General features: G+C 44.2%; 2 long non-coding RNA genes across 2 annotated transcripts; one reads left to right on the top strand and one right to left on the bottom strand.

Moving 5' to 3' along the window:
- Positions 1–4,236: 4,236 nt before the first annotated feature.
- On the bottom strand, positions 4,237–13,564 carry LOC310851350. The gene is made up of 2 exons (XR_014567720.1): positions 13,477–13,564; positions 4,237–5,021 (listed from the first exon to the last, which is right to left on the bottom strand). It is a non-coding gene; the product is annotated as an uncharacterized lncRNA (long non-coding RNA).
- Positions 8,999–11,677, top strand: LOC310851291. The gene is made up of 4 exons (XR_014567692.1): positions 8,999–9,563; positions 10,594–10,728; positions 10,831–10,957; positions 11,253–11,677. It is a non-coding gene; the product is annotated as an uncharacterized lncRNA (long non-coding RNA).
- Positions 13,565–16,467: the final 2,903 nt, after the last annotated feature.

Genomic DNA, 16,467 nt, shown 5'->3' with positions numbered 1-16,467 from the left:
AAGTGGTAATATGGCCCACTACAAACTAGGTAAAAAATCCTGGTGGCCTGAAAAGATGCTGAGATTCAGAGATGAAGTTCTACTTTCTTGTAGAAGACATGCTTTTTCTGCATTTTTCTTAGCTGGTGGCTCTGTTCACTATCTGTGGAATCAGGGAGGTGAGCCCAGATCACTCATGGAGAAAGCGGGTGTAATTTCTCAGGGTGCTCTCAAAAGATGTCATGCAAATATAGATGCACAGCTTGGTTTATTGAGTGCCAGGGACAGTTGAGTGAACACTCAAGTCACAGGAAGAGCATCTTGGGAAAACTGCAGCAGCCGCCAAAGGAAGCCCATACTTGCAACCCAACATCATGCCCCTGATTACCCACTACATAGAATCTACCACAAGGGCAGTAGCAACGCATCTGTCATGTCCCTGGCCTCCACAGTTGTGGCTGGAGGGGATACACCAAGAAGTTGAAGCAATGTTGCACTTTGAGATAATTGAAGAATCCCAGAGTCCTTGGCAATGTCAGCCCTTGTTAGTACCTAAGCTGAATGAGAATGTTCATTTTTGTATTGATTTTAGGAAAAATTAATCCTGTTTCTACATCCGACACGTATTCCATGCCACAGGTTAATGTGGTTTTGGAGAGGTTGGGCAACCCAGATATTTATCTACCCTTGATCTTACTAAGGTTTATTGGCAGTTTCCGCTTACCAAGTCAAGGAAACCTCCTTGCAGCCAGTATATGAATGACATTTGGTGTTCACGGAGCTACTTTTCAGCATCTTATTCCCAAGGCTCTGAGAAGAGTAAAAAGGAGTACAAAAGAATTTCTGAGTTATGGTGGTCCATTTATTCCCAGGTTTATCTCTGTGTCCACATTGCTTACAACCTTATCCAAATGGGGTGGGGGGAACCCACCAACCCACATAAATTAAATAGGAACTTGTGAGCAGCTGGGAGTACTTCTTTACTCTCTGCATGTATCTGTACATTGAACCAATGTTCCACGTCCCTGGTCTTGCCTGTTGCTTTAGCCTTCAGACAGATTGATGCCTTTAGAATGGCACTGGTGGTGACGACACTGTTCTCTCTCAGGCTTTTATACATGAGCAGAAAGCTGTCATGGCAGAAGATGACTGTTGTAGAAAAGGAGGTCCTCAGAATAACCAGGGCTGTGAAGACATTAGGATACTATCTTTGGAGCTTGTGGTAGCTCGTACTCCATTATGGAGTTTGCTGTACAATCTCCCTCTGCCTGTGTAAATAACAAGGGTTAAGTGGGCTAGATATTACTGGGTCAACTGGTGGTTGACAGCTTCATCTATAGTTCAGGGGTAGCCAACATGGTGCCCTCCAGATGTTCAGCCCCAGGCAGCATGGCCAGTGGTCAGGGGTGATGTGCTCTGTTGTCCAACAACACTTGGACACCAAACCAGCTACCCCAGTAGATATGAAAGCATCAACCACCCATTAACCCAGTGGTATCTAGCTCTCCTGCTCACAGAATGATAATGCTTATCTCCCCAACACACACACAAGAAGAGGATGGTAATCATGTAGCATCTGTGAGGCATCTGTGGCAAAAGTGGTGTCCGTTTATCTATTCAGGAAATTCCTGTCAGACTTGGTGCCCAGAAGTGATGTAATTGATGAGTGTTTGTGAGCCATGAGTCAATTCAGAAATGGAATTATTATTACTATTATTATCATCATTTATTACTTGTACCAGGGCATCCGACTGGGTTGCCCCATCCACTCTGGGCAGCTTCCAACAGAAATCAGGAGACCCCATAATGAAAGCCAGGAATGAAGGAGGCCCAGTTCTGGTTTGCATTACAAGCCACAGAGAGTGGGCAGAGGAAACGAATGAGAGAGCTGCACTGGGACAGTGCTTTTGGCCCATAAGGGTAGGAGGCCTCAGTGGGTAGAGGCAGCTAGTCAGGAGACCGGAAATGATGAGGTGCTCCTATGAACCAACAACTATATGGTGGGGCAAGGTCTAGCTCCTGGTTTTAAATGCTTGTGTTGGTTACCTCCTAGGGTGCCTCGCCTATTGGATCTCTTTGAGTCGGGAGCAGAGCTGGATTGAGACCTTTAGAGGCTCTAAACACTGAGAAAATTATGATTCTCCCTATGTAATTCAAAATAAAAACAATGCTAAATTATATATCTCCAGTGGGTTTTTTCTGGGGGGGACACAGGGGTATGCATACACCAAAACATTTTGTTAATCTTTGTACTTTTGTCCATTTACTGTATTTATTTTCCCGGATCTGAACAATAAAATGGTGGTTTTTCTTGAGTCAAAAATGAGAGTACCCCTAAAGATTTTTTTTTTTTAGGAAAAAAGCACTGTATATATCTCAAAATGACACAAAACTTTCTTGTATGCTGAAATTAAAACAGCTCCTTTCTTGATTTTCTGATTGCCAAATTCTGCACAAGTCCATCAAAGCTGGGTCAATGAGGCCTTATTTCGATTTACCGTGGCAAGGAGGCCCAGCCCCTGCTTTAGGTGGGGATTAAGTAATAAAAAGAGAACAGGAAAATGAGGAAAGAATGTGGAGAGGAGTGTAAGGAAACCTAACACAATTCTGAGTTTCCCGGTGATAACTACTTTTTAAATATAGATATCAAATTCTTAAGAAATACATTTAGGAAACCTCTCCTTTTCCGGCGCCTCTGCTTTGCTGCTGCCCTAAGCACATGCGGAGTCCTCCGCGTTTCCTCCCCGCTGAAGCTGCAGACTGCGCGGTCGCCAGGCGGATCCCAAGGCGCGGATCGGGCCTCCGACTCGCCCTCCTTCCCATTGCCCGCAACCCCCGAGAGGTCACGGGGCTTTTGGACTTTCGCCAGGGAAGAAGACTTCCCAAGGTGAGTTTCCATAGGGTTCCAGTGAAGCGGGAGAGGCCGAGTGGGCGGCACAGCAGCAGGAAAGCCCCAACTTTAGCAGCCGAGGAAGCGTCGGCGGCGCCCAAGTCCGCCGCATCCTGCGGGTGGCCAGTTGCGCGGCGGGAAGCGCAGCGCCGCGCGGCCGCCGCCTGCCTTGTTTTCGCAGCGCTTTGGACGTCACCATTTCTTCTCCTCTGGCGCCCTCTCTTGGCCCGTAACAAATACGGAGCCGAGGAAACGCAGTGGAGGGATTGAGGGCAGAAGCGGAGTCTCCCCACCCCCGCTCATTTATTCACTCATATTTATTTCATAAGATTTATACACCGCTTGGTTGGGGGGGGGGGGGAGTTAACCGCTTTACAAAAAGTTAAGGGGGGCAAAACACAACCATACTTTGAAACACACAAATTAAAATACTGAAACGGATTAAAATAAGCATCTGGGTGGGCTTGTCTAAACCAGAATGTTTCTAGCTGGTGTCGAAAAGAGTCCAGCGAAGGTGCCTGCAGCAGAATAGGTCTGTTTCTTTCCCATCGCTATAGAGAAGGATGGATGATACACGGATGGAAGGAGGGGGAACCAATCAAAGGCCAATGTGGAATCCCGTTTCCCCCTCAATACAGTCGTGGTGGGTTATCTGAAACGGTGCGTTTTTAACAGGAACCTGTGGCCCTCCAGATGTTCTCAGACTCGTTCCCAGCAGCCCCAGCCAGTACAGCCGATGGGCAGGGATGGTGCAAGTTGTAGTCCAGCAACAGGGCCACAGGTTTCCTATTCTTGTTTCGCACGCAGGAGGCAGAAAAATAATTGCCTCTGTTGGAGAGCCCTTCAGGTTGGAGGTCTGGGCCCTCTTCACTTAGCTGCCTCCATTAAATGAGCCATGGCAACAGCATAAATTGGGGGGGGGCTCTATCTCCCCCTATTCTTTTCACTGAAAATTAAATTCATGCTACTTCCAGATCCTGAAATATGAAACTAGGAAGAAACAATTGTCATTTATGAGTATCTGCTCTTCTCCCAAGAGACTTCAGAACTTTTGTTTAAAAGCTGCTTTAAACAAAAATAATAATAATAATGCACATGACTGGTAGTATGTACTTAACATGCATCCCCTTGACCCTGGATGGATCAAGAAGCCTTTCCCCCATCTCTTCTCATCCCCCCACCCCCCACCTCTGTATTTAAAACTTTGTTGAGTGTCTCCATTTCTGGGGCTTGAAGAATCTTGGGATACAAGCCAAGAAACGTAGAGTTGAAGAAGTTCAAGCTGAGCCAGGAAAATGTGAGGTTCCTGCAAGGTTCAGTCACTGAAAGTTAAAAAAAGTTGTAAAAGCACGTAACCGAGGCTGTGCTTTTTGCAAACGCTATGCTTTATTCCCAGCTCTATTTCCAGTTCTCCACTGATGCAAAGCGAGGCTATCTATAGGTAAATAGGTCATCTTCGCTGCTGCTGTTCTGAAGTGCCATCTCTTTGTCACCTGTTCTCGGCTAAGCTTACCTGCTGCTGTGGTGTTGCAAGCTGCCCAGGTTCTTTTCCATGAGGATCAAGTGAATGACAAATGCAACAAGAAGGTAGTCAGATGGTCCCAGGTCTCTCCAAGTGGTCCATTATATCCCAATTTTCACAGGAAACTTGCTGTAACAGTTGCTCTCCAACTTGTTCTACACTGTCAAATCTTACTTAAGGTTCATCCACAACTGCTGGGATAACCAACATTGTGCCCTCCGGATGTTTTCGGGACTACTGATGGGCTTGTACTCTGTCAACATAGGAAGTCACCAGATTGGCTAGCCCTGCACTGGTGCCTGTGGGAAATCCTCATGTTTTTTTCATTGGCATGATAATGCAGGAGGTTCTTCATTCCTTCTGTTTACTAAAATATCTTGCATTACGGGCTTATCTTTGGGCAGTTGTGACTTGAGAACATTCACCCTACATTATGCACTTACCATAATGCATAGTAAAAACATGATGGCCTTAGTCACTGATCACCAGCCTAAAATTTATCACTTGTGCAGAATCCACCATCTATAAAGGCTGCTTCACACATGCTGTGTTTTCTCCATGGAAATAACCTCTGTGTCGGAAAAATAGGTCCCGATGTCCTGTCAACACCAGCATTCTGGCTTTTTGTACCTGTGAAAAATAAGTATCTGTGTCACACTTCACAACTGACAATGCAAATAGGTTTTTTGTTTAATAAAAGGATAACTTCATATGAAGCAGCCCATCAAGAACAAAGGGAAATGTGCTTTGTCCAGCCAGCAGAGGGCAGCTTTTCTATACTTCTGCACTGAGCAAAAAAGCCCTCATAATTTCTTTCCACTGAATATCAGGAAATCAACTGACATATCACACACACACATGGTCAGTCAGTGGCTGCAAGTGAGATGGTGCTAGGGTTTAACACACATAAATCAAAAGTGTGAAACTGTAAAGCAATGCACAGACATTGACAATGTTGCTAGTGCTTCTCCATGGTGATATGGTACACATACAAGAGATTGCATGTGCAGCTTATTGAAGTTCCTAGCGTGAGCTTACAACAACATCACTTGCATTTATCCTAACCTGGGAAAAGCCAGAAATTTTACATGTCCTGAGCTCACACTCAAGTCTTGTAGTTTACACTGTGCTGTTGGAATCTCTTTCTCTCTTGGGATTCTGTAATGTACCTATAAAACTGAGCAGGGTTGGCCTTGAGATGTTGTTGGACTTCAGCTCCCATTATCCTTGACTGTTTAGCCATGCTGGCTGGGGCTGATGGGAGCTGGAGTTGAACAACATCTGGAGAGCCAAAGGCCCCACCTCTGATATATAGAGTATTAACTCTGAAAGACAGTGTCCACAATCCAACATAGAATTAGGATCACAAATCATTTGTTTTTGGGCTGTCATTGTTTGGAAGATAGAACCAGACAGCATCTGCTTTGCATCTCCCTGATATTTCAAGTTAAAAAGATTTCAGGGCACAAGAGTAAAGAATACTAGAACAGACAGTCTAACACTATTACTTGGTCTAAGGCAGTACTTCTTATTTTATCACCTATAGTAGAAAGACTATCGATTGGAAATTTCTACTGCGCCCTCCCTTTTAAAAAGAAATATGGAGACAAGCTAAGGAATGAAAAGTCAGAAATCTCCTCCCCCTTATCATAAATAGAGAGCTAGAAAACAAAATATAAGTGAACTCTGAATTTCCCTTGCAAGAGTGCTTTTATGTAAAGGAAATCTAATTAAGGCTGAAAAGGATTACTAAATGTTCCTGACTCTTTTCTTCCTGGAGTCTAAACTGTGAAAATCTCTGCACAGAAGTGCCCGGGGGGCGAGGGGGGGGGACGGCTGGGGCACCACTCTGTACTCAAAGGCAGCCCAAGAAGTGAAGTGAACTTCACATAGCCTAAGCCTCACTCCGCCTCCTAATTTCGGAGATGACAGATGTTGCCTCAAGGCATGTTATTTTAAACACTTCTGTGGCTTCTATATCTTCACAAGTTTGATAGATGAAATCAGATGTTGCAAACTAGCTAAAAATAAATCAGTTACTGAAGAAGCCCTAGGCCTGTCATATGTGTGGGTCTAGTTTCAGTATTCAGTGTATCCCATTTCTTAAGATTCCCTTGGCACACTTCTCAGATCCACACATTATCCTCACCACGAAAGGAAATGTCCGTTCCAGGGCTGGATTAACCATTATGCTAAATAAGCTGCACATCAGGTCCCCAATGTTTCCCCTGCAATTAACTAAGTGCACTTCTATCTAAACAGTGTAAACTGATACAGTTCTCAATGCCAAGTTCCTTTAAAATCCTCTGTACTCAGAGCATAGTGGCTACTCTCTTCTCATAGAGAAAAGCATAGAGTATTTTTCCATGGTTTGTATGAATTTTTAAAAGTTGACAGTCCTGCACGGCGTAAACAGCAGATTGACCATATATGATGAAGGGTGGTATACAAATTGCAATCTTCTTCACCATCTGCCCTGGAAGACCTGATGCAGAGGGCTTTCTGAATCCTACCCCCCTCATGGTCCCCCACCCCAGGAAAAAAAAATGCAGTTGGGTAGAGATTTTGAATGAGAAAAAAATAACAGGGGGGGAAAGCATTGAGAAACCACTTATCTCCCTCACAGGTCTTCTGATATAGATTGCAGGCGTCACAGCTGCATTTTGTAAACATAAAACCACCACCTGCTCAGAGAAAAATGGCAGGCAACGCAGCATTGTGGGTCAGCTGGCCGCAACATACCCTGGTATTCCCTGCAAACAAACCTAAGAAGAACCATCAATCTTAGCATTTATGATTGTGATGCAAGCTGAAAAGTATGTGTCACCACCACCTGGTGTAATCGTCAGAGAAGGAATCCCTTAAAGTCAAATAACCTTTTCTGGGGAGAAGCACAGTGTAAATTTTAAGTTTCCCAAGAACATTCATACACCTTTCCTCACACACACATCCATATAGACATGTATCATGTATTATGTATGTATATAAACCAGCATACGTAGGCTCCTGTGCATGCAGACATCACAGATGCATGCACGCTTTAGGAGAAGCAGAGCCCTGTGCATCATCACCTCCAACTTCTATGAACACCAACTTTCTTTAGACGCGAAGGGGAAAGCATCTACGAAGGGACAGACATGACTGGGAACAGAACAGCCTTCCTTCTTTCACATGTGTTTCCCATTCCTTGTGAAACTTCCTCGGGTAGGCGCTGTGTCTGCTTCACAGGGCAGAGGGAGGCAAGGCTGGGATTAGAGTAAAAGCAGATGAAGAAATCAGACAAATCTGTGTCTACAGAGGTGCAAGGCGGAAAGGAATGTGTGCCTCTGTCTGTTGAAATAAATGGGCATAGCTACACTTATAAGGCATGCCTACTCAGAAGTAAGATGCACTGAGTTTCGGTTATAACAACACCATACATTTACAGTACATTTATACCACCTTTGGTTCCCCATCCCCTCAAAAAAGTGCTTTACCCATCAGAGAGGTGCAATTCCAAGCACTCTTAACAAAACAGCACCTCCCAGAATTCCTTGTGGTAAGTCATAACTGTTTGAAGTGGTATAATAATGCTTTAAATGTATGGTGTGGCTGTGATGTCAGTGGGAATTGCTCTCAAGTAAGCACTTACAGGATTGAAGAGTTACCCTTCTGTTGGATTTAGGCCAAAGGGGAAGGGGAGTGATTGTGTGTGTGTCTAAGTTGATTCCATTTCCCTCTATGGGGAAAGGGATAGGTGACAAATTACCACTATGAGGGGTTAGTCTATGGCAATTTGTGAGCTACCCTTTACTAATGTTAATAGTAAGAAGAAGAAGAAGAAGAAGAAGAAGAAGAAGAAGAAGAAGAAGAAGAAGAAGAAGAAGAAGCTGGTCTGACTGGGTTGCCCCAGCCACTTCGGGCAACGTAAGAAAACCTCAAACATTAAAGGTAAAGGTAAAGGTACCCCTGCCCGTACGGGCCAGTCTTGCCAGACTCTGGGGTTGTGCGCCCATCTCACTCAAGAGGCCAGGGGCCAGCGCTGTCCGAAGACACTTCCGGGTCACGTGGCCAGCGTGACATCGCTGCTCTGGCGAACCAGAGCCGCACACGGAAACGCCGTTTACCTTCCCGCTGGTAAGCGGTCCCTATTTATCTACTTGCACCCGGAGGTGCTTTCGAACTGCTAGGTTGGCAGGTGCTGGGACCGAGCAGCGGGAGCGCACCCCGCCGCAGGGATTCGAACCGCCGACCTTTCGATCGGCAAGTCCTAGGTGCTGAGGCTTTAACCCACAGCGCCACCTGCGTCCCCGACCTCAAACATTAAGGAACAATAATAACGTTCAGAGACACCCATTTGAAGACTCATTTAAAGATGCAAGAGACGTTTGATTCAGTCCACACTGAAAGCCAAATCTATCAATTCCACACTTTTCCAGAACAATATGATAGCCATCCTTCAAAATGTGCCTTATCCAATTATTGCAATGCAATTCTCCAACCAAACATTGGATAATGCAATAAATGCATACATTAGGAGACAATGTGTATAAATATATATATACTACTAAAACTATTGTACAAAAATGCATTGTGTTAGGAGAAATTGCTTGCAAAAATATGTACATGAGTCAAAACTGCAGACAAAAATGTGCTTATTAGGAGAAAGTTGCACTAAAATGCTGAAGAATCTTTATTAGGATTTTTTTTTCCCATGCAAATTGCTGCGGAAATGTGGATAAGTGATTGGAAAAATGAGAACTGAGAGAACTGAAATGGACAATCCTTCCATTTCTACCCCAATTATTGATAGCATCTAATTAAATCCAAGGCTCCTGTGCTCTGGCACCGGATGTGCCTGGGGAGGCCAGAAGGTATTTTCAAGGATGGAAGACCTTGAGCAGCAGGAACAAGGGGGTCCCTTAGCAATCCTGTGCCAGCCCCACCTCACCCCACAAAAGCATCTGTTGAAGGGTAATAGAGCAAAATGAGATGGCCAAAAGACCTGGAAGGAACTTGCAATATTGCCATGGCAACAGGAACACTGTCTGTTGCTCCAGAAGTCTCAGATCCACACAAGTGGCTGAAGGCTCTCTACAGGCCTGAGTGGTGTGTGGTGATCTCTTTAAAGGGAAGGACAAGACAGCTGAGCCCATTCAAGTCATAGCTGTGGGGCAAGGGGTGGAGATGAAGGTCTCTGGGTGTTGTCAGCCCCCTTCCCTCCACATCTGAGGCTGCTGGGGCCCTCTCTGACACATGGTATTGGGGAAACATGGAATCTAAAATGGCAGGGGATCAGCTCATCTGCCCCTCTTGCTTCTCCTGATCTGTTCCCCAAACTTCTGTCTACACCTTTTCTTAGATGGTGAATGGGTGTCTCGCAACCCTGGCTGCATTCTTTGTGGATTGCCTGCCCCATAAATGACACTCCAGCAAGTAAATTACCATAAAATAGCATTTTACAAGCACTGTAAAAGGGGTTGATTACTTGCTCAATCAAGGAATTCATTGTCAATAAACATCCTCTTCAGGGCTTTCTATTGTGTGCCAGCGCAGTCTGTGAGCTGAAGCCAATCACGCGCATTCATTTTTCCAACAATTTTCTTAGAATAAATGTCATCTCACATCCAGGGGGATTTATTAGCCTCCTACCAAGGGGGGGGGGAGAGAGAGGGGAAGATCCCTAAGAAATATTCCACTGATATCTTCTAGGTTTGTGGAGGGGAAGAGGGAGGGTGTGCATTTCATCCGTGTGTCTGGGCCCCCACCCTGTGAGTGAGGGCTCTTGCCAGCAATGCAGCTGAATGGCCGGATCCAGATTTGGCTGACTGGTTCAGCCTTGCCTGCAGCATCAGCATCTGAAAGGCAGAGGAAGGTCTATCTGGCACAATGCAAGCAAATGATGGCAATAAACAAGTAGAATAAAATAGCACACCTTCCATTACTTCCTGAGTCAACAACACTACGGGGCAGAAGCAGTTGCCAGGACACCATCTTTGGATGGCCCAGAAGCTCTTCCTTCCATAGCGGCCATATGATGCAAGCATGTGAAATGCTTTTTGGGAGCACAGCCCTGCTAATGCTTTCTGTTGCTCTTGGAGTGCAAGCTTTTATCCAGATGTGCATGGAGGAGATATATAGCGGGAGGAGGGGAGAGATCAGGGGGATTTTTGGAAGCTCTTTTTTGTGCTATTTGAATTTTAATATGCTTCTCCCCCCCCAGGCTGTAGATGGCTGATTGACCCCAGGACCCCAAAAGGAAAGAAAACGCTCAGAATTAATTAAAAAACCTGAATTGGAATTTACTAGGGCTGTACCTCTGGCTTCTGTCTTGGATACTGATACCCAGCAGATGCTGGTAGGTGGGAAAGGATTGTTCAATCGAATCTAGGGAAGCCACAAATTCTCCTACGCCAAGAGATCACATTATGTCCCCTGCCTCCTTTTATTGTTATTGCAGAAAATTGGATCTTCTCAATATGTCAAGGATAGAACCCCCCCCCCCTGCTTTGCCTTGAATTAATCCCTGTGTGGAACAGGGAAGTGTTTGTATAGATCAAGGTTGACAAAGCAGCCCCTTTCCCTCGGTGAGTATGTGTGGGCGCATGTGTGAAAAGAAGGATGTACACCTGCCCCCTCTTCCAGCATACTAAGGAACCCCATGAGCTATAGATCGGATTCAGTTCACCTTGGATTAGAATGCAGCTCATTCTGAAATGGAGGAGAGAGCACCAGTTTGACATTAACAGGCTATAGTAGGCAGACATCACAGCAACATCTACTGTGATGACCCAGATGTCCAAGAGTGCAACAGCCCTCTCCTGCTCATGTGTTCCTAGTGAAATTCATTCTGTTAGTTTGGGCCCTGTTCTCCAACTTAAGGTCAAATTGAATCCTGATTCCAACTTCAGCGGCGTTGGCTACTCCTCCCCATTTGGTGTCATCTGCAAATTTGATGAGCACCCCCTCAATACCTTCACCCAGTCGTTTATAAAGATGTTGAAGAGCAACAGGCCCAGGAGCAGCGTGACCTACCTCACAAGATTATAGCAAGCATAAATGGGATATGAGCTGGAAAGAATCCACTGCTATTCCTAGCAACGAGAGTCAGTGTGTTGTAACCATTAGAGTGTTGGACTACCACCTGGGAGACGAGGGTTCAAATCTCCACTCAGCCATGCTGCTCACTGGGTGACCTTGGACCGGTCGCTGTCTCTTGGCCTAACCCTACCTCAGCGGGTTGTTGTGAGGCTAAAATGGGAAGGGGAGGACCATATACGCCACCTTGAGCTCCTTGGAGAGAAAGGTGGTGTATAAATACAATACATAAATAAAAACCTGCCAGCTTGGTACCTTTCAGATGCTTTGGATTACAACTCCCATCAGGCCCAGTCAGCACAGCTGTCCAAAACATCGGGGGTGGGGGGGATACCAGCTTGGCAAATGCTGTGGCGACAACAATGAAGTGCTTCTTCCACTTCTTCCAGCCCTAAGCTTCGGCCATCTTGGGGGAAAGGTTATTTCTGCTCCTCTCCCTCCTTTCTGTTATGTCCACATGCCTTCCCCCCTCAACACGCCCCCCCCCTGCAACTTCCTCCATTTCGGCTCTCTTCATCCACACCCACTATTTAACTGTTTAGGTATATAAAAATAAGCGCGTTTGCACATACACACACACCACTAGACAGTGGCTTTTTATGAAGAAGTGTAATTTGGAAACACTCGCCTTTGAGGTCAGAAAGTAATTGCAGCATTGGGCTTGTATGATCCAAGGCAGAAATTATCCCCAGGCAACCATTAAAACAAGGGAGGATAGCAGACGACATGGAAGGACAAGTGAAAATCAACCCAAGACAAGGGATATCGCAGGGCAGCTTATCAGATCCTTAAATCTCACTACCAGCACCATGTGAGCCTCCTGCACAACGCTCAGGGAACTACCCGTAACTAAGCTAGCACTCAGGGAAACGTTTCTGTTGGCCTCCATTTATGCTGTGGTCTGACCTCACTTACCTTCATTCCCCCACTAGACATTTCCTGTTGCCTTTTTAAAAAATTCTTTAAGTTGTTTCAATCCGTTTCTGATACAGTTTGATGCTGCATTTTAATATCCATGTTGTGTTTAAATTGTTGTGACCTTAGGGTGAAAGGCTGCTAATAAATTGTAATAATAATATTATACATGACACTGAGTTTCCATTACAATTAATCAGAATTTTCTAGGAGATGAAATGAAAGATACCAGTAATAGTACAGTAGTAATACAAATATTCTAGGTGAGTGTGTACACACCCACACCCACACCCTTTCCTCAAATTATTTCAAGGTGGGGTGCATAGTTTTTGTCCTCTCCACAGTGCATCCTCACAACAACCATGTGAGGTAGGCCAGGCTAAGAGATAGTTATGGGTCTAAAGTCACCTAGTGAGTTTCATGGTTGAGTTGGAGGATTTAAACCCTGGTCTCTGCCCCTGAGCTACAGCCCTGTTTTGTGTGTGTGTGTGTGTTTTCTATTTTATTGTATATACTGCCATGTTCAATTGTATGAATTGGTGCTATATAAATGTTTTTATAAACAAACAAATACTATGAAGTTAAAATACATCTCATGCACTACTGAGCTACGTATATTTCACAAAAGCCTTATGAATCTTTGCCACCACTACTGTGAAAACCTAACAGACTAAGAACCTAAAGAGAAGCAGTGTGGTATAGTGGATAGAGCAAGGATAGCCAACATGGATATTTGACCATAACTCTCATCCACTCCACAGTGGTCAGGGTTGATGTAAACTGCAATCCAAGAGCGTCTGGAGGGCACCACCTTGGCTATTCCTGGGTTAGAGTGTTGGACCAGGGCTGGGGAGTTCTGGGTTCAAATCTCCACTCAGCCATGAAGCTGACCAGATGACCCTTTCTCAGCCTAACCTACCTTATCATAGTTGTTGTGAGGATCACGTGGGAGTGGGAGGGGAGAGCACCACGGCTGCTGTTTTGATCTTCTGAAAGTATGGATTATAAATGAAATAAATAAAACCACCCTATAAATGGGAACGAGTAACCTTTCTGTTTCTGCAGGCTGGTGTGTCATCGTTGGTTTACTTACTGTATGCAGGATAGATGTGGATCATAGTGCAGGATTAGGCAGGATGGAGGTCTCCCAGAAACATCACAGAGATTAAAAAATGCAGAAGTCTTGATGCCACCATTTATTCTCTGTGCTTTGTTTCCAGATCCAAAGTAACAGGTTTTACTTTGAAAAAATTTTTTTTTAAGCAGAAACGGTTGTGCATTTAGGGTGTGTGTGTGTGTGTGTATTCTTCCTTCTACCCATTCCATCTCCAGGCTTTCATTCATTTTGGTATTTCTCCTTATCTAAACACTATTTTGCACATGAAAGGAAATTATTTTCAGTCTCACACCAGTATTTGTTACAAAGGCCTTTGCTCTGTGGCCTTCAATTTTGAATAGTCTAGGAGGAGACAGGTTTTAATTTCCTCCCTTTGTGGCATCCCTGGGTCAACCCTTCCCAAAGCCAATGCCACTGGTTCACCAGGAGGGGCATTTTGCCTCCCACTCCCTTTTGAAACCCTCCTTAAAAAGTCATTCAGAGCCCTCAACCACAAGTGAGCAATTTAGGTTACAGTCATTGCGGGTCAACTCTTTTGGCCTTTTGCAACCGCTTTTCATCTCCAGACCTTGGGATTTTCATATTTATTTTATTTCTTACTAGAAATATAAAAAAACCCAAAACCACAATAACCGTTTGGGGAGCTCTTCGCAAAATAAAGATGCAAGTCTGATCAGGGATAACACTTGGCTAAGTACATCCGTTTGCCATATGAACATAGGCAGAGCTCTTCTGGATCAAAACCAAGTCCCACATAGTCCAGCATACTCCTTTCCATGGAGGGCCAAACAGGGAAGCTCATGAGCAAGACAGTTGTATACCTGTACAGTGCAAAGTGAACCATGCCTACTCAGAAATAAGTCCTATTGAATCCAATGGGACTTATTCCCAAAAGTGCAGCTGCATTGATTCCATGCAGTACTTCACAGGCAGTGGTAGACTACTGGTGTTATAATTATTCAGTATCGTACTGGATTTTATTTCAGCAGGCATTTTAATTGGCATTTGATTTTAAGAACGTAAGAAGAGCCTGTTGGATCAGGCCAATTGCTTCCTGTTCACAGTGGCCAACTTGTTGCCTGTGGGAAGCAGAATTTGAGCGCAAGAGCAATCTCTCTTCCTGTGGTTTCCAGCAACTGATTTTACAGTTTTGCCTCTCTTTTTTTCTACTGTATCTCTGTAAATTGCTTAGAGACTATTGTAGTTAAGCTGTATATAAATGACTTTAATAAATAGTTAAAAATTTAAAATATAATAATAATATAAACATACGTTAATAATAAATATTATCTGTGCAATTATGAACTTGCTGCACTGATATATATCCAATTTAGCATTCCTTGTCTTTCTGGGGCATTGCATTCTGAGATAGCTAAGACATTCTTATCTCTGCACTGGACTAAGCTTAGGAGTAGAATATAAACATGTACAGTTATCTTTCTGCCAGTCCTCAGTCCTGATCAACACACTCTTTAACCGAGGTTCTGAAATTATGAGGTGGTCTTTCTGAAAAGCTAAGCTGCATGGCTCTCGTATCAGGACCACTGTGCAAAGCAGGCATAGGGTCCACAAATCCACATGTATCAATCTTTTAACACACTTGGGGAGGGGAAAACAGAGGGGAACATCGTGACAAGGTTCAAAGCTGCCACATCAACGGTACATGCCTGGAGGAGAAAAATTGCTCTGATGGATGGAATTTCCAACCAAGAGCTTCAGCTGGAACATCTCCTTGCTGTTAAAGTTTGTTTAAAGTAGGCAAGTCATAAGCTGCAGAGATTGCTAACACGCTCTCTCCCAGCAGCTATTCTCTGCTGCCATGAATCTTTGAAAAGGGCCTCCAGGGTACTGTCATGTTTCTGACCTCAAAAAAATAAAAAAGGTCATAATGTCTTATTCCTTACGATATCTTTGCTTTGTGAAGACCTGGTATCAATAACTACTATTATTCATTTGGGAGAAATTGAGAACAGGGTAAACCTTTTCTTCCTTTCCTGTAGGTTTAATCCACTCTATCCATCCCACCACACGCAAAATGTTCTCTCTGATCCTCTGCTGATCTGCACAGTGTCTCTGACCGTGTGTGTGATTGACACACACTGACTTTGGCTGTGCCAATGTTTCACTTTGGCCACACCCACAATAGGCACATGTCTTACAGAAGTGCTGGCTTTAGGGCCACATCTGCAAGTATAGTTAAAGCTTCCTTACAGTGTCCCTCCCCCTCAAAATAATATAGGATATTTTACATGATCTGCTGTCAGCAAGTGTTCAAGGTCTGAGCTATCATACGCTTAACCTTGCTTCGTTCTTTTAAGCCAGATGTCAAAAGGCAAGGCGTTCCAAACTGTAGGTGCTGCCATGCATTAATGTAAAACAAGCAGCTGAATATATTTATTAAGGAAAACATAGGGAACAGTTAATAAATAGAATTAAGTGGCAGATGCAGTAATGAAAATTAAAACATAAGAAACCACAGAAGGAGGGGAAAGGAAGTCAAATTATGCATTTTTTATTGGAAAATGAAATTAATTTGTGCGATTGTAATTTTTTAAAACCTGAAAAGTAAAATATTTTTAAAAGGGGGGGGGGGAGATTGATTTCTTACAAGTGCAGAACAGATATTATTGCAGAACAGGTATTCTGTAGCACATGTAACAGTGCCGGTTCCACAGAGCTAGGCAGTCAATATGGGGCAATGCAATCTCACAGATAAACTAGTCCTAAATTGTTAAGGGCTTTATTTACTAATAGTAATACCTTGCTACGCCTGGTAGAAAACCGGAAACCAGTGTAGATTTCCAAGAACAGGTGTTATATGCTGACAATGCCTCACTCCTGCCAGCAATCATGCTGCGGAATTCTTCACTAATTGCAGCTTCTGGAGAAAGCGTTGGGGAAGCCTCACATAGTGTGCATTGCAGTAATCCAGTCCTGACGTAACCACAATGCTTAGCATGCATTCTT

This window comes from Podarcis gaigeae, assembly GCF_964106915.1.
Source record: "Podarcis gaigeae genome assembly, chromosome: 1".
Taxonomy (NCBI): Eukaryota; Metazoa; Chordata; class Lepidosauria; order Squamata; family Lacertidae; genus Podarcis; species Podarcis gaigeae.
Note: the sequence above shows the minus strand (reverse complement) of the source record. Positions and strands in the feature narration are given on the sequence as shown.